This window comes from Schistocerca nitens, chromosome 2, assembly GCF_023898315.1.
Source record: "Schistocerca nitens isolate TAMUIC-IGC-003100 chromosome 2, iqSchNite1.1, whole genome shotgun sequence".
Classification (NCBI taxonomy): Eukaryota; Metazoa; Arthropoda; class Insecta; order Orthoptera; family Acrididae; genus Schistocerca; species Schistocerca nitens.
In genome coordinates, this window is record NC_064615.1 from 94,078,059 (window position 1) to 94,093,602 (window position 15,544).

Genomic DNA, 15,544 nt, shown 5'->3' on the forward strand with positions numbered 1-15,544 from the left:
ACGTCCGTCCCTGTCTTTCATTTCCACACACTGCTACTCAGCGCGGTCATATAGACGCACAGGAAATGCAGTCATCGGCTGCAGCTGCAAACATTGCCCAGATTAAGTTTTATAATGCTCGATCGTGTCAATTAAGTTAAAAAATGCAAGTAGGAAGTGTCTGAAGTATGCCAGAGTACTGCTAAGTGTATTTACGAGTCCCATGCTCCTGTCTGGTTCCATGGTGTAACGGTTAGCACTCTGGACTCTGAATCCAGCGATCCGAGTTCGAATCTCGGTGGAACCTTCGTTTAGTCTAAATTTTCTGTAATAAGCGTTTCTCGCCGAGCAAGTAGCAGCGATAGGCTCAGGGATTTAGTTTCTACGTTTGTGTAAAAAACGAGACGTCTGTGAAACTGTTGAATATTGGTGCGACTATGTGACCTATATAGCACATTAAACGAGTAATGCCTGTAAGAGCAAGCAATTTTACGGTAATTCGAAGAAATATCATTATCCTACGAAGGCTAAGAATCCCATGATTATCAACTAGCTATTATAAGCTGAGCAAATGAATTTCCTTTAAAATAGGTTTAAAACATAGGGAGGTTCTGACCGAGTGGGCATGCTCTGGAGCCTCTTTGCTCCTGAGATTAGAAAAACAGTCCTCTGGGCCGGATTTGAACCAGCGACCTATGGATAACTGTGAATCGTCCACTACAGTCCACCGCTCTACCAACTGAGCTACCAGAGGCTGTGCATGCTTTCTTATTCGTACTGATTGCTTTACGTCCGTCCCTGTCTTTCATTTCCACACACTGCTACTCAGCGCGGTCATATAGACGCACAGGAAATGCAGTCATCGGCTGCAGCTGCAAACATTGCCCAGATTAAGTTTTATAATGCTCGATCGTGTCAATTAAGTTAAAAAATGCAAGTAGGAAGTGTCTGAAGTATGCCAGAGTACTGCTAAGTGTATTTACGAGTCCCATGCTCCTGTCTGGTTCCATGGTGTAACGGTTAGCACTCTGGACTCTGAATCCAGCGATCCGAGTTCGAATCTCGGTGGAACCTTCGTTTAGTCTAAATTTTCTGTAATAAGCGTTTCTCGCCGAGCAAGTAGCAGCGATAGGCTCAGGGATTTAGTTTCTACGTTTGTGTAAAAAACGAGACGTCTGTGAAACTGTTGAATATTGGTGCGACTATGTGACCTATATAGCACATTAAACGAGTAATGCCTGTAAGAGCAAGCAATTTTACGGTAATTCGAAGAAATATCATTATCCTACGAAGGCTAAGAATCCCATGATTATCAACTAGCTATTATAAGCTGAGCAAATGAATTTCCTTTAAAATAGGTTTAAAACATAGGGAGGTTCTGACCGAGTGGGCATGCTCTGGAGCCTCTTTGCTCCTGAGATTAGAAAAACAGTCCTCTGGGCCGGATTTGAACCAGCGACCTATGGATAACTGTGAATCGTCCACTACAGTCCACCGCTCTACCAACTGAGCTACCAGAGGCTGTGCATGCTTTCTTATTCGTACTGATTGCTTTACGTCCGTCCCTGTCTTTCATTTCCACACACTGCTACTCAGCGCGGTCATATAGACGCACAGGAAATGCAGTCATCGGCTGCAGCTGCAAACATTGCCCAGATTAAGTTTTATAATGCTCGATCGTGTCAATTAAGTTAAAAAATGCAAGTAGGAAGTGTCTGAAGTATGCCAGAGTACTGCTAAGTGTATTTACGAGTCCCATGCTCCTGTCTGGTTCCATGGTGTAACGGTTAGCACTCTGGACTCTGAATCCAGCGATCCGAGTTCGAATCTCGGTGGAACCTTCGTTTAGTCTAAATTTTCTGTAATAAGCGTTTCTCACCGAGCAAGTAGCAGCGATAGGCTCAGGGATTTAGTTTCTACGTTTGTGTAAAAAACGAGACGTCTGTGAAACTGTTGAATATTGGTGCAACTATGTGACCTATATAGCACATTAAACGAGTAATGCCTGTAAGAGCAAGCAATTTTACGGTAATTCGAAGAAATATCATTATCCTACGAAGGCTAAGAATGCCATGATTATCAACTAGCTATTATAAGCTGAGCAAATGAATTTCCTTTAAAATAGGTTTAAAACATAGGGAGGTTCTGACCGAGTGGGCATGCTCTGGAGCCTCTTTGCTCCTGAGATTAGAAAAACAGTCCTCTGGGCCGGATTTGAACCAGCGACCTATGGATAACTGTGAATCGTCCACTACAGTCCACCGCTCTACCAACTGAGCTACCAGAGGCTGTGCATGCTTTCTTATTCGTACTGATTGCTTTACGTCCGTCCCTGTCTTTCATTTCCACACACTGCTACTCAGCGCGGTCATATAGACGCACAGGAAATGCAGTCATCGGCTGCAGCTGCAAACATTGCCCAGATTAAGTTTTATAATGCTCGATCGTGTCAATTAAGTTAAAAAATGCAAGTAGGAAGTGTCTGAAGTATGCCAGAGTACTGCTAAGTGTATTTACGAGTCCCATGCTCCTGTCTGGTTCCATGGTGTAACGGTTAGCACTCTGGACTCTGAATCCAGCGATCCGAGTTCGAATCTCGGTGGAACCTTCGTTTAGTCTAAATTTTCTGTAATAAGCGTTTCTCGCCGAGCAAGTAGCAGCGATAGGCTCAGGGATTTAGTTTCTACGTTTGTGTAAAAAACGAGACGTCTGTGAAACTGTTGAATATTGGTGCGACTATGTGACCTATATAGCACATTAAACGAGTAATGCCTGTAAGAGCAAGCAATTTTACGGTAATTCGAAGAAATATCATTATCCTACGAAGGCTAAGAATCCCATGATTATCAACTAGCTATTATAAGCTGAGCAAATGAATTTCCTTTAAAATAGGTTTAAAACATAGGGAGGTTCTGACCGAGTGGGCATGCTCTGGAGCCTCTTTGCTCCTGAGATTAGAAAAACAGTCCTCTGGGCCGGATTTGAACCAGCGACCTATGGATAACTGTGAATCGTCCACTACAGTCCACCGCTCTACCAACTGAGCTACCAGAGGCTGTGCATGCTTTCTTATTCGTACTGATTGCTTTACGTCCGTCCCTGTCTTTCATTTCCACACACTGCTACTCAGCGCGGTCATATAGACGCACAGGAAATGCAGTCATCGGCTGCAACTGCAAACATTGCCCAGATTAAGTTTTATAATGCTCGATCGTGTCAATTAAGTTAAAAAATGCAAGTAGGAAGTGTCTGAAGTATGCCAGAGTACTGCTAAGTGTATTTACGAGTCCCATGCTCCTGTCTGGTTCCATGGTGTAACGGTTAGCACTCTGGACTCTGAATCCAGCGATCCGAGTTCGAATCTCGGTGGAACCTTCGTTTAGTCTAAATTTTCTGTAATAAGCGTTTCTCGCCGAGCAAGTAGCAGCGATAGGCTCAGGGATTTAGTTTCTACGTTTGTAAAAAACGAGACGTCTGTGAAACTGTAGAATATTGGTGCGACTATGTGACCTATATAGCACATTAAACGAGTAATGCCTGTAAGAGCAAGCAATTTTACGGTAATTCGAAGAAATATCATTATCCTACGAAGGCTAAGAATCCCATGATTATCAACTAGCTATTATAAGCTGAGCAAATGAATTTCCTTTAAAATAGGTTTAAAACATAGGGAGGTTCTGACCGAGTGGGCATGCTCTGGAGCCTCTTTGCTCCTGAGATTAGAAAAACAGTCCTCTGGGCCGGATTTGAACCAGCGACCTATGGATAACTGTGAATCGTCCACTACAGTCCACCGCTCTACCAACTGAGCTACCAGAGGCTGTGCATGCTTTCTTATTCGTACTGATTGCTTTACGTCCGTCCCTGTCTTTCATTTCCACACACTGCTACTCAGCGCGGTCATATAGACGCACAGGAAATGCAGTCATCGGCTGCAGCTGCAAACATTGCCCAGATTAAGTTTTATAATGCTCGATCGTGTCAATTAAGTTAAAAAATGCAAGTAGGAAGTGTCTGAAGTATGCCAGAGTACTGCTAAGTGTATTTACGAGTCCCATGCTCCTGTCTGGTTCCATGGTGTAACGGTTAGCACTCTGGACTCTGAATCCAGCGATCCGAGTTCGAATCTCGGTGGAACCTTCGTTTAGTCTAAATTTTCTGTAATAAGCGTTTCTCGCCGAGCAAGTAGCAGCGATAGGCTCAGGGATTTAGTTTCTACGTTTGTGTAAAAAACGAGACGTCTGTGAAACTGTTGAATATTGGTGCGACTATGTGACCTATATAGCACATTAAACGAGTAATGCCTGTAAGAGCAAGCAATTTTACGGTAATTCGAAGAAATATCATTATCCTACGAAGGCTAAGAATCCCATGATTATCAACTAGCTATTATAAGCTGAGCAAATGAATTTCCTTTAAAATAGGTTTAAAACATAGGGAGGTTCTGACCGAGTGGGCATGCTCTGGAGCCTCTTTGCTCCTGAGATTAGAAAAACAGTCCTCTGGGCCGGATTTGAACCAGCGACCTATGGATAACTGTGAATCGTCCACTACAGTCCACCGCTCTACCAACTGAGCTACCAGAGGCTGTGCATGCTTTCTTATTCGTACTGATTGCTTTACGTCCGTCCCTGTCTTTCATTTCCACACACTGCTACTCAGCGCGGTCATATAGACGCACAGGAAATGCAGTCATCGGCTGCAGCTGCAAACATTGCCCAGATTAAGTTTTATAATGCTCGATCGTGTCAATTAAGTTAAAAAATGCAAGTAGGAAGTGTCTGAAGTATGCCAGAGTACTGCTAAGTGTATTTACGAGTCCCATGCTCCTGTCTGGTTCCATGGTGTAACGGTTAGCACTCTGGACTCTGAATCCAGCGATCCGAGTTCGAATCTCGGTGGAACCTTCGTTTAGTCTAAATTTTCTGTAATAAGCGTTTCTCGCCGAGCAAGTAGCAGCGATAGGCTCAGGGATTTAGTTTCTACGTTTGTGTAAAAAACGAGACGTCTGTGAAACTGTTGAATATTGGTGCGACTATGTGACCTATATAGCACATTAAACGAGTAATGCCTGTAAGAGCAAGCAATTTTACGGTAATTCGAAGAAATATCATTATCCTACGAAGGCTAAGAATCCCATGATTATCAACTAGCTATTATAAGCTGAGCAAATGAATTTCCTTTAAAATAGGTTTAAAACATAGGGAGGTTCTGACCGAGTGGGCATGCTCTGGAGCCTCTTTGCTCCTGAGATTAGAAAAACAGTCCTCTGGGCCGGATTTGAACCAGCGACCTATGGATAACTGTGAATCGTCCACTACAGTCCACCGCTCTACCAACTGAGCTACCAGAGGCTGTGCATGCTTTCTTATTCGTACTGATTGCTTTACGTCCGTCCCTGTCTTTCATTTCCACACACTGCTACTCAGCGCGGTCATATAGACGCACAGGAAATGCAGTCATCGGCTGCAGCTGCAAACATTGCCCAGATTAAGTTTTATAATGCTCGATCGTGTCAATTAAGTTAAAAAATGCAAGTAGGAAGTGTCTGAAGTATGCCAGAGTACTGCTAAGTGTATTTACGAGTCCCATGCTCCTGTCTGGTTCCATGGTGTAACGGTTAGCACTCTGGACTCTGAATCCAGCGATCCGAGTTCGAATCTCGGTGGAACCTTCGTTTAGTCTAAATTTTCTGTAATAAGCGTTTCTCGCCGAGCAAGTAGCAGCGATAGGCTCAGGGATTTAGTTTCTACGTTTGTGTAAAAAACGAGACGTCTGTGAAACTGTTGAATATTGGTGCGACTATGTGACCTATATAGCACATTAAACGAGTAATGCCTGTAAGAGCAAGCAATTTTACGGTAATTCGAAGAAATATCATTATCCTACGAAGGCTAAGAATCCCATGATTATCAACTAGCTATTATAAGCTGAGCAAATGAATTTCCTTTAAAATAGGTTTAAAACATAGGGAGGTTCTGACCGAGTGGGCATGCTCTGGAGCCTCTTTGCTCCTGAGATTAGAAAAACAGTCCTCTGGGCCGGATTTGAACCAGCGACCTATGGATAACTGTGAATCGTCCACTACAGTCCACCGCTCTACCAACTGAGCTACCAGAGGCTGTGCATGCTTTCTTATTCGTACTGATTGCTTTACGTCCGTCCCTGTCTTTCATTTCCACACACTGCTACTCAGCGCGGTCATATAGACGCACAGGAAATGCAGTCATCGGCTGCAGCTGCAAACATTGCCCAGATTAAGTTTTATAATGCTCGATCGTGTCAATTAAGTTAAAAAATGCAAGTAGGAAGTGTCTGAAGTATGCCAGAGTACTGCTAAGTGTATTTACGAGTCCCATGCTCCTGTCTGGTTCCATGGTGTAACGGTTAGCACTCTGGACTCTGAATCCAGCGATCCGAGTTCGAATCTCGGTGGAACCTTCGTTTAGTCTAAATTTTCTGTAATAAGCGTTTCTCGCCGAGCAAGTAGCAGCGATAGGCTCAGGGATTTAGTTTCTACGTTTGTGTAAAAAACGAGACGTCTGTGAAACTGTTGAATATTGGTGCGACTATGTGACCTATATAGCACATTAAACGAGTAATGCCTGTAAGAGCAAGCAATTTTACGGTAATTCGAAGAAATATCATTATCCTACGAAGGCTAAGAATCCCATGATTATCAACTAGCTATTATAAGCTGAGCAAATGAATTTCCTTTAAAATAGGTTTAAAACATAGGGAGGTTCTGACCGAGTGGGCATGCTCTGGAGCCTCTTTGCTCCTGAGATTAGAAAAACAGTCCTCTGGGCCGGATTTGAACCAGCGACCTATGGATAACTGTGAATCGTCCACTACAGTCCACCGCTCTACCAACTGAGCTACCAGAGGCTGTGCATGCTTTCTTATTCGTACTGATTGCTTTACGTCCGTCCCTGTCTTTCATTTCCACACACTGCTACTCAGCGCGGTCATATAGACGCACAGGAAATGCAGTCATCGGCTGCAGCTGCAAACATTGCCCAGATTAAGTTTTATAATGCTCGATCGTGTCAATTAAGTTAAAAAATGCAAGTAGGAAGTGTCTGAAGTATGCCAGAGTACTGCTAAGTGTATTTACGAGTCCCATGCTCCTGTCTGGTTCCATGGTGTAACGGTTAGCACTCTGGACTCTGAATCCAGCGATCCGAGTTCGAATCTCGGTGGAACCTTCGTTTAGTCTAAATTTTCTGTAATAAGCGTTTCTCGCCGAGCAAGTAGCAGCGATAGGCTCAGGGATTTAGTTTCTACGTTTGTGTAAAAAACGAGACGTCTGTGAAACTGTTGAATATTGGTGCGACTATGTGACCTATATAGCACATTAAACGAGTAATGCCTGTAAGAGCAAGCAATTTTACGGTAATTCGAAGAAATATCATTATCCTACGAAGGCTAAGAATCCCATGATTATCAACTAGCTATTATAAGCTGAGCAAATGAATTTCCTTTAAAATAGGTTTAAAACATAGGGAGGTTCTGACCGAGTGGGCATGCTCTGGAGCCTCTTTGCTCCTGAGATTAGAAAAACAGTCCTCTGGGCCGGATTTGAACCAGCGACCTATGGATAACTGTGAATCGTCCACTACAGTCCACCGCTCTACCAACTGAGCTACCAGAGGCTGTGCATGCTTTCTTATTCGTACTGATTGCTTTACGTCCGTCCCTGTCTTTCATTTCCACACACTGCTACTCAGCGCGGTCATATAGACGCACAGGAAATGCAGTCATCGGCTGCAGCTGCAAACATTGCCCAGATTAAGTTTTATAATGCTCGATCGTGTCAATTAAGTTAAAAAATGCAAGTAGGAAGTGTCTGAAGTATGCCACAGTACTGCTAAGTGTATTTACGAGTCCCATGCTCCTGTCTGGTTCCATGGTGTAACGGTTAGCACTCTGGACTCTGAATCCAGCGATCCGAGTTCGAATCTCGGTGGAACCTTCGTTTAGTCTAAATTTTCTGTAATAAGCGTTTCTCGCCGAGCAAGTAGCAGCGATAGGCTCAGGGATTTAGTTTCTACGTTTGTGTAAAAAACGAGACGTCTGTGAAACTGTTGAATATTGGTGCGACTATGTGACCTATATAGCACATTAAACGAGTAATGCCTGTAAGAGCAAGCAATTTTACGGTAATTCGAAGAAATATCATTATCCTACGAAGGCTAAGAATCCCATGATTATCAACTAGCTATTATAAGCTGAGCAAATGAATTTCCTTTAAAATAGGTTTAAAACATAGGGAGGTTCTGACCGAGTGGGCATGCTCTGGAGCCTCTTTGCTCCTGAGATTAGAAAAACAGTCCTCTGGGCCGGATTTGAACCAGCGACCTATGGATAACTGTGAATCGTCCACTACAGTCCACCGCTCTACCAACTGAGCTACCAGAGGCTGTGCATGCTTTCTTATTCGTACTGATTGCTTTACGTCCGTCCCTGTCTTTCATTTCCACACACTGCTACTCAGCGCGGTCATATAGACGCACAGGAAATGCAGTCATCGGCTGCAGCTGCAAACATTGCCCAGATTAAGTTTTATAATGCTCGATCGTGTCAATTAAGTTAAAAAATGCAAGTAGGAAGTGTCTGAAGTATGCCAGAGTACTGCTAAGTGTATTTACGAGTCCCATGCTCCTGTCTGGTTCCATGGTGTAACGGTTAGCACTCTGGACTCTGAATCCAGCGATCCGAGTTCGAATCTCGGTGGAACCTTCGTTTAGTCTAAATTTTCTGTAATAAGCGTTTCTCGCCGAGCAAGTAGCAGCGATAGGCTCAGGGATTTAGTTTCTACGTTTGTGTAAAAAACGAGACGTCTGTGAAACTGTTGAATATTGGTGCGACTATGTGACCTATATAGCACATTAAACGAGTAATGCCTGTAAGAGCAAGCAATTTTACGGTAATTCGAAGAAATATCATTATCCTACGAAGGCTAAGAATCCCATGATTATCAACTAGCTATTATAAGCTGAGCAAATGAATTTCCTTTAAAATAGGTTTAAAACATAGGGAGGTTCTGACCGAGTGGGCATGCTCTGGAGCCTCTTTGCTCCTGAGATTAGAAAAACAGTCCTCTGGGCCGGATTTGAACCAGCGACCTATGGATAACTGTGAATCGTCCACTACAGTCCACCGCTCTACCAACTGAGCTACCAGAGGCTGTGCATGCTTTCTTATTCGTACTGATTGCTTTACGTCCGTCCCTGTCTTTCATTTCCACACACTGCTACTCAGCGCGGTCATATAGACGCACAGGAAATGCAGTCATCGGCTGCAGCTGCAAACATTGCCCAGATTAAGTTTTATAATGCTCGATCGTGTCAATTAAGTTAAAAAATGCAAGTAGGAAGTGTCTGAAGTATGCCAGAGTACTGCTAAGTGTATTTACGAGTCCCATGCTCCTGTCTGGTTCCATGGTGTAACGGTTAGCACTCTGGACTCTGAATCCAGCGATCCGAGTTCGAATCTCGGTGGAACCTTCGTTTAGTCTAAATTTTCTGTAATAAGCGTTTCTCGCCGAGCAAGTAGCAGCGATAGGCTCAGGGATTTAGTTTCTACGTTTGTGTAAAAAACGAGACGTCTGTGAAACTGTTGAATATTGGTGCGACTATGTGACCTATATAGCACATTAAACGAGTAATGCCTGTAAGAGCAAGCAATTTTACGGTAATTCGAAGAAATATCATTATCCTACGAAGGCTAAGAATCCCATGATTATCAACTAGCTATTATAAGCTGAGCAAATGAATTTCCTTTAAAATAGGTTTAAAACATAGGGAGGTTCTGACCGAGTGGGCATGCTCTGGAGCCTCTTTGCTCCTGAGATTAGAAAAACAGTCCTCTGGGCCGGATTTGAACCAGCGACCTATGGATAACTGTGAATCGTCCACTACAGTCCACCGCTCTACCAACTGAGCTACCAGAGGCTGTGCATGCTTTCTTATTCGTACTGATTGCTTTACGTCCGTCCCTGTCTTTCATTTCCACACACTGCTACTCAGCGCGGTCATATAGACGCACAGGAAATGCAGTCATCGGCTGCAGCTGCAAACATTGCCCAGATTAAGTTTTATAATGCTCGATCGTGTCAATTAAGTTAAAAAATGCAAGTAGGAAGTGTCTGAAGTATGCCAGAGTACTGCTAAGTGTATTTACGAGTCCCATGCTCCTGTCTGGTTCCATAGTTGCGCTTGAGACGCGCTAGTGTGAGGAGGTACCGTCCGCTCCGCCAAGCTAGCGATTGTTTACAGGTGTAGTTTGTGTCCGTCGCGTGTCGTATTACTGTGCTGTGCCTGCGTGTTGTTGTGTATTTCGTGTCAACGTTCGATGCTGTTAGCCCGTTAAGGGTTAATTAGCGATATGTTTCGTCAGTGTCCCAGGAAGAATACCCTGAAATTTGAATTTGATAAGTCAACCCGTGCTCTGCAACCAAGCTCACTAGAGATCCACGAGTGGATTGTCGACGTCTGCGGGATAACTACCGAACAGGTCCACACTGCCTATTACGATTTGGAACAGTACTGTTTCTTCGTCAAGTTGCACAATCCAGTTATCATGGAGCGACTTCTGCTGAAATTCGGGGGACGCATTGAATTTCGCCATCGGAACGGGACTGTGAGTATCGTTACGCTTTCAAATGCTGATGTAGAGTTGAAAAATGTCCGTGTTTTCACTCTCCCACCTGAAGTTGAAAATTGCTACCTGAAGGAGGTTTTGTCGAAGTACGGTGACGTTAGGTCTGTTAGAAATGAAATGTGGTCCAGGGAACATAAGCTGCAGTGTTATAGCGGGGTGCGATCCGTTGAAATGGAAATAAAGGTTAATATCCCGTCGCACATAATGGTGTGTGGGTACAAGGGGCTAGTTACCTATACCGGACAAATTCCCACGTGCCATGTTTGTAACGAGAGTGGCCACCTGAGGCAGGATTGTCCCCGTCGCATGTTTGTTTTAAAAAACAATTTGCAACAGCGACAGCGGCTTACATTTAGTGATGTCCTGATGCGAAGTCATGTAGAACAGCCCGTTGTCTCTCTGAATTCCGATACCGTGCAAGATCCCACTTTAGTGAATGACAGTGCCATGATAATGCCTATTGTAGAGGAGCAATCTGCCCCGGCTGCTAGTGACCGTAGTGCCTCCGGCAATAAGCGCCCTTGGGACTCAGCCGATATTTCTTCCGATGAGGATGGTTCCGGTCACACCCACTCTGTGCAAAAGCAAAAAGCCAGTAATGAAACAGCACTGGAATCAGCCATTGCATTGGAGGCGGAATCATCAGGCCAACCCAATGCCAATGTTCCATCATCAGCTAATGATGCGGTCGCTGAAATGGAACCGGCCGAGGCAGCCATGCAGGCATCAATTCCAGAGGGTCCCGAAAATACGAATCAGGAATGTGCTCAACATACTGAAGGCACTTCCTCGCCTGCGGTAGAACAAGGCACTAAGGTGCAACTTGTTGATCAAGTCGGTAGTAGTGATCACGTTCAAGACTTAAATGACCCCCACAGTGCAGCCCAAAAACAAGAGGGACCTGCACAAGGGACAGGTATTCCAAATACAGCCGGAACCGCGCAAGACACACAGCGGCGCCGCCTGAAGCCGCAGCCGAACGTCAACGTCGGCAGGGCGCAGGCGAAACGCAACGGGGGCACACAACGGCAAAAATCACCGGACAGTAAAGGAGTTGGCAATCCTGAAGTGTCAGTCAGTGTAGATCAAGATAATTGCAAAGATAGACATACAGCCTCCGCAGATTCACAAACAGTAGTGCAATAGCAGCGGATTTCCGACTGGATCTTCTTCACCTAATATACATTGTACACATTGGGCGAAGTGTAAATCTCGGATTTTGTACTCACTCTACTTTGTCGTCCATACATGACCATTAACCTTCTCGGATGAGTCAAGCTTATAAAATATTAACTATTAACGTTAACAGGATAACGTCAGATTTGAAAAAAGTTGTGTTAAAACAATTTATCTATGAAACAGAGGCGGATGTTGCTTTGTTGCAAGAAGTGCTATTCACTGATTTCACCGTGCCGGGTTTTCAAATATTTTATAATGTCCTACCGGACGAAAATACAGGGACCGCAATTTTAACTCGTGAAGGCATACCGGTCATGTTGTTGGATAAACTAGTTACAGGAAGAGGCCTAAGTTGTAAAATATTTGATGTCACTGTTGTAAATGTTTATGCACCGTCCGGTACCACCAACAGAGCTGCGAGAGCTCAATTCTTCAAGGAAGACGTAATCTACTTGTTGAGGAAAAATCCTGCGTCTGTCATAATTGGTGGCGACTTTAATTGTGTAGTTCACAGGAAAGATCAGGTACCGCATTTTAACTACTCCAAGGAGCTGCATGACTTAATCAAAAACATGAAGTACAAAGATGCATGGGAAGTCAAATTCCCTACGCTAGTCAAGTTCACGCATTTCACTTCGACATCATGCAGTCGGATAGATAGGCAGTATGTGTCGGAGAATCTAAGTCATAACGTGTTGGATGTGGAAGTAATCCCGACATACTGCTCGGATCACTGTGGGTTTTCTGTGACTATCAATTTAGCAAAGCAACCTACAACATTTTACCGCAATCAGTGGATGCTCAACATTGCCCATCTCAAAGATGACGAACTAGAAGGGTGGGTCAACGCCACATGGACGGCATGTTTGAAATCAGTGTATAAATACGGATCTAAAATCGAATGGTGGGTCAAGTTTGCCAAACCTAAACTTAGGCAAACCTTAAAATCATACAGTTTTCAAAAAACTAGAGATGGCAAAAAGACAATCGAATTTTATTACACTGTATTGCGAGAACTACATGACAAACACGACGTAGCTACTACTCATCTAGAGCAAATTCGACAAATCAAAGCGAAGCTTCTAAGCATCACACGACAGCAGTTAGAGGGATTAAAACTTAAATCAAAGGCAAAGTCTCTACTACAAGAAGAAAGTACTTCAATGTTTCACCTGATCAAACACCAACTTAATAGGCGACGCGGTTTTATTGAAGACCTCAAACTCGAAGACGGGACCGTTATTACAGACCAAAATGACATAGTGCGCGCAATCCAACAACATTTCGCTCACCTCTACACTAAAGACCAGACTGCCGAGACTGCGAGTACTGAAATGTTGCACTTATTAACGGAACGGATCACTACTGAAGAAAATAACTGTCTGATTGCTGCATTTGCAGAGGACGAAATATTTAATCTAGTAAAGACGTCACCTTCCAACAAATCGGCGGGTCCAGATGGATTACCAAAAGAATTTTATCAAAAGTTTTGGCATATAATTGGGTCAACGTTCACGGATGTAATAAACGAAACCTTACATGGAGGAGACTTACCAACTGAACTTAAGGAAGGAAAACTAGTCTTGATTCCGAAAAGTAAAGGACAAAAGAAAATCGATAATTTTCGCCCCTTAATGTTGATGAACTATGATTACAAGACCATTGCACGAGCACTGAAGGAGAGACTCACACCACTTCTAAGAACTGTAATAAACGGCCATCAAGCCTGCTTCCCAGGCAGGACAATCATGTCGGTCATCTCCGAATACAGAGACCTCATTTCTATTGTGGCAGTCACTGACATCAGATGTGCACTATACTTCATCGATTTCTGCAAGGCATTTGACCATGTCAGCCACCGGTACGTCGATCTCATATTTAAACACCTGGCTTTTGACGATCGAGCAGTTAGTGTAATCCACCAGATGATGACCGGCATCACTGCAAAGGCTTACGTAAACGGGCAGCCGACGAAAACTATTCATATACAGAGGGGCGTTCCACAAGGGAGCCCATTATCAATGCTATTGTATGTTCTTGCACTTGAGCCTTTGCTACGGCAACTCAGAGGCAAATTAAGTGGCGTCACAATATCCGGGGTCACGCTTACAGCAAAAGCATATGCCGATGACGTGGGCGTCGTCCTTCGACACGGAGGTGAAATTACAATTCTGGAAGAGACGATACGTCAATATAGTCGCGCCTCTGGTGCCAAGGTGAACATACATAAGAGTAAAATCCTAAACTTAAGAGGATTTGACAGGGTACGCAGCCAATGGGCTACACTAGTTGATTCCCACAAAACACTAGGTATTACTATAAACAATTGTCCAATGAAGATGGCTGCAGTAAATTGGCGGGACACGGCGACCAAAATGCAGGGTGCGTTCAACGAACTTTGTTGGCGATCCGCGAATTTATTGCAGAAAGTTCAATTAATTAACACCTACATGTTTTCTAAAGCCTGTTTTGTAGCACAAATATTCCCAGCACCGAAATTACAGGTGAAAAAGGTAATGCGACTTGCCAATAGTTACTTGTGGAAAGGCAACATTTTTAAAGTTAGACTCGACAGTGTGACCAAAGCAAGACTGGTGGGCGGATTAGGGCTAACTAATTTGGTTAAAAAAGCATCTGCACTTTACGTCAAAAGAACCCTGTTTATGATTAATACGGACAGAAATAACATTACCTCCAGACTCTTCACAATTGTCCAGCCACGTTCCCTGCAGCCCCCGGTGAATGTGGGCCAACTAAACAACAAACTCACGCATGTCAAGGACTTTTATATTGAGGTCAGTTACTTAGAGGCAGGCACGGTGTACAAGTCACATATAACTACAAGAGAGATTTTAAATACATGGCATAAATCGGATACACAAAATACCATAGAAATCAAGTATCCGAACGTCATATGGCGTACTGTATGGAAAAATATTAGCCTCAAAATCCATTCAACAGAAGTGGCTTCCACTTGGTACAAGGTGGTCTGCGACACTGTACCAACCAATGAAAAACTTTATCGAATAGGACTCAGTGATACACATCACTGCACTAAGTGTGGATTCGTGGACACACTTCAACACAGATTCACCTGCAGTGGACTAGTTCACAATTGGACATGGATCAGAAGAAAGATAGCACTCCTCACCAGAAGTGATGGCCGCAATTATACGCCACGAATGCTGTTACAGCCTGAAGAGATATTTTTCCCAGAACGGAAAAATAACACTGTCATGTGGCTCTTGGGTCACTACACACATTACGTAATTGGTAGAAATGGATCTGACAATTCAATTGATTTCATGGTCTACATGGAATCAGCTTACTGGGAATCCCAAAAATTCAGTAACCATACAAACCTCTACGGCAACATGTTGAATATAGTCTTCGAGAGAACAGGCATTGGTTAAAAACGACCCACAATACGATAGAAACTATAAGGACGTAACGGGCGACAGTGGACTCAGTCAACTATTTTATTGATTATTGCGAAGTGACTACGGATACTACAAAAAAAAAATAAAATAAAAAAAAAGTGGAAAAAAAATGGATAAAAAAGTGGTTAAGGCGTTGGAAGAAAAAAAAATGGTAAAAAAAAAGAAAGTGGTTAAGGCGTCTGAAAAAAAAAAAAGTGGCTAGGATACCTGGCTCTCACCCAGGAGGCCCGGGTTCGATTCCCGGTACCGGAAGTGCGCGTTTAAAAAAAAAAAATGGTGTA

At 43.6% G+C, this 15,544-nt stretch overlaps 26 non-coding genes across 26 annotated transcripts; 13 read left to right on the forward strand and 13 right to left on the reverse strand.

Moving 5' to 3' along the window:
- Positions 1-214: 214 nt before the first annotated feature.
- Positions 215-286, forward strand: Trnaq-cug (transfer RNA glutamine (anticodon CUG)). Its single transcript has one exon. It is a non-coding gene; the product is annotated as a tRNA-Gln (tRNA).
- A 358-nt stretch (positions 287-644) lies between these two features.
- Positions 645-733, reverse strand: Trnay-gua (transfer RNA tyrosine (anticodon GUA)). Its single transcript is given in 2 exon segments — positions 645-680; positions 697-733. It is a non-coding gene; the product is annotated as a tRNA-Tyr (tRNA).
- Positions 734-981: 248 nt separating this feature from the next.
- On the forward strand, positions 982-1,053 carry Trnaq-cug (transfer RNA glutamine (anticodon CUG)). The gene has a single exon. It is a non-coding gene; the product is annotated as a tRNA-Gln (tRNA).
- A 358-nt stretch (positions 1,054-1,411) lies between these two features.
- On the reverse strand, positions 1,412-1,500 carry Trnay-gua (transfer RNA tyrosine (anticodon GUA)). The gene is given in 2 exon segments: positions 1,412-1,447; positions 1,464-1,500. It is a non-coding gene; the product is annotated as a tRNA-Tyr (tRNA).
- Positions 1,501-1,748: 248 nt separating this feature from the next.
- Trnaq-cug (transfer RNA glutamine (anticodon CUG)) lies at positions 1,749-1,820 on the forward strand. Its single transcript has one exon. It is a non-coding gene; the product is annotated as a tRNA-Gln (tRNA).
- A 358-nt stretch (positions 1,821-2,178) lies between these two features.
- Positions 2,179-2,267, reverse strand: Trnay-gua (transfer RNA tyrosine (anticodon GUA)). The gene is given in 2 exon segments: positions 2,179-2,214; positions 2,231-2,267. It is a non-coding gene; the product is annotated as a tRNA-Tyr (tRNA).
- Positions 2,268-2,515: 248 nt separating this feature from the next.
- Positions 2,516-2,587, forward strand: Trnaq-cug (transfer RNA glutamine (anticodon CUG)). Its single transcript has one exon. It is a non-coding gene; the product is annotated as a tRNA-Gln (tRNA).
- A 358-nt stretch (positions 2,588-2,945) lies between these two features.
- Positions 2,946-3,034, reverse strand: Trnay-gua (transfer RNA tyrosine (anticodon GUA)). The gene is given in 2 exon segments: positions 2,946-2,981; positions 2,998-3,034. It is a non-coding gene; the product is annotated as a tRNA-Tyr (tRNA).
- Positions 3,035-3,282: 248 nt separating this feature from the next.
- Positions 3,283-3,354, forward strand: Trnaq-cug (transfer RNA glutamine (anticodon CUG)). The gene has a single exon. It is a non-coding gene; the product is annotated as a tRNA-Gln (tRNA).
- Positions 3,355-3,710: 356 nt separating this feature from the next.
- On the reverse strand, positions 3,711-3,799 carry Trnay-gua (transfer RNA tyrosine (anticodon GUA)). Its single transcript is given in 2 exon segments — positions 3,711-3,746; positions 3,763-3,799. It is a non-coding gene; the product is annotated as a tRNA-Tyr (tRNA).
- Positions 3,800-4,047: 248 nt separating this feature from the next.
- On the forward strand, positions 4,048-4,119 carry Trnaq-cug (transfer RNA glutamine (anticodon CUG)). Its single transcript has one exon. It is a non-coding gene; the product is annotated as a tRNA-Gln (tRNA).
- A 358-nt stretch (positions 4,120-4,477) lies between these two features.
- On the reverse strand, positions 4,478-4,566 carry Trnay-gua (transfer RNA tyrosine (anticodon GUA)). The gene is given in 2 exon segments: positions 4,478-4,513; positions 4,530-4,566. It is a non-coding gene; the product is annotated as a tRNA-Tyr (tRNA).
- A 248-nt stretch (positions 4,567-4,814) lies between these two features.
- Trnaq-cug (transfer RNA glutamine (anticodon CUG)) lies at positions 4,815-4,886 on the forward strand. The gene has a single exon. It is a non-coding gene; the product is annotated as a tRNA-Gln (tRNA).
- Positions 4,887-5,244: 358 nt separating this feature from the next.
- Trnay-gua (transfer RNA tyrosine (anticodon GUA)) lies at positions 5,245-5,333 on the reverse strand. Its single transcript is given in 2 exon segments — positions 5,245-5,280; positions 5,297-5,333. It is a non-coding gene; the product is annotated as a tRNA-Tyr (tRNA).
- Positions 5,334-5,581: 248 nt separating this feature from the next.
- On the forward strand, positions 5,582-5,653 carry Trnaq-cug (transfer RNA glutamine (anticodon CUG)). Its single transcript has one exon. It is a non-coding gene; the product is annotated as a tRNA-Gln (tRNA).
- A 358-nt stretch (positions 5,654-6,011) lies between these two features.
- Positions 6,012-6,100, reverse strand: Trnay-gua (transfer RNA tyrosine (anticodon GUA)). Its single transcript is given in 2 exon segments — positions 6,012-6,047; positions 6,064-6,100. It is a non-coding gene; the product is annotated as a tRNA-Tyr (tRNA).
- Positions 6,101-6,348: 248 nt separating this feature from the next.
- Trnaq-cug (transfer RNA glutamine (anticodon CUG)) lies at positions 6,349-6,420 on the forward strand. Its single transcript has one exon. It is a non-coding gene; the product is annotated as a tRNA-Gln (tRNA).
- Positions 6,421-6,778: 358 nt separating this feature from the next.
- Trnay-gua (transfer RNA tyrosine (anticodon GUA)) lies at positions 6,779-6,867 on the reverse strand. The gene is given in 2 exon segments: positions 6,779-6,814; positions 6,831-6,867. It is a non-coding gene; the product is annotated as a tRNA-Tyr (tRNA).
- Positions 6,868-7,115: 248 nt separating this feature from the next.
- Positions 7,116-7,187, forward strand: Trnaq-cug (transfer RNA glutamine (anticodon CUG)). Its single transcript has one exon. It is a non-coding gene; the product is annotated as a tRNA-Gln (tRNA).
- Positions 7,188-7,545: 358 nt separating this feature from the next.
- Trnay-gua (transfer RNA tyrosine (anticodon GUA)) lies at positions 7,546-7,634 on the reverse strand. The gene is given in 2 exon segments: positions 7,546-7,581; positions 7,598-7,634. It is a non-coding gene; the product is annotated as a tRNA-Tyr (tRNA).
- Positions 7,635-7,882: 248 nt separating this feature from the next.
- Positions 7,883-7,954, forward strand: Trnaq-cug (transfer RNA glutamine (anticodon CUG)). Its single transcript has one exon. It is a non-coding gene; the product is annotated as a tRNA-Gln (tRNA).
- Positions 7,955-8,312: 358 nt separating this feature from the next.
- On the reverse strand, positions 8,313-8,401 carry Trnay-gua (transfer RNA tyrosine (anticodon GUA)). Its single transcript is given in 2 exon segments — positions 8,313-8,348; positions 8,365-8,401. It is a non-coding gene; the product is annotated as a tRNA-Tyr (tRNA).
- A 248-nt stretch (positions 8,402-8,649) lies between these two features.
- Trnaq-cug (transfer RNA glutamine (anticodon CUG)) lies at positions 8,650-8,721 on the forward strand. Its single transcript has one exon. It is a non-coding gene; the product is annotated as a tRNA-Gln (tRNA).
- A 358-nt stretch (positions 8,722-9,079) lies between these two features.
- Trnay-gua (transfer RNA tyrosine (anticodon GUA)) lies at positions 9,080-9,168 on the reverse strand. Its single transcript is given in 2 exon segments — positions 9,080-9,115; positions 9,132-9,168. It is a non-coding gene; the product is annotated as a tRNA-Tyr (tRNA).
- Positions 9,169-9,416: 248 nt separating this feature from the next.
- On the forward strand, positions 9,417-9,488 carry Trnaq-cug (transfer RNA glutamine (anticodon CUG)). Its single transcript has one exon. It is a non-coding gene; the product is annotated as a tRNA-Gln (tRNA).
- Positions 9,489-9,846: 358 nt separating this feature from the next.
- Trnay-gua (transfer RNA tyrosine (anticodon GUA)) lies at positions 9,847-9,935 on the reverse strand. The gene is given in 2 exon segments: positions 9,847-9,882; positions 9,899-9,935. It is a non-coding gene; the product is annotated as a tRNA-Tyr (tRNA).
- Between the last annotated feature and the right edge of the window lie 5,609 nt (positions 9,936-15,544).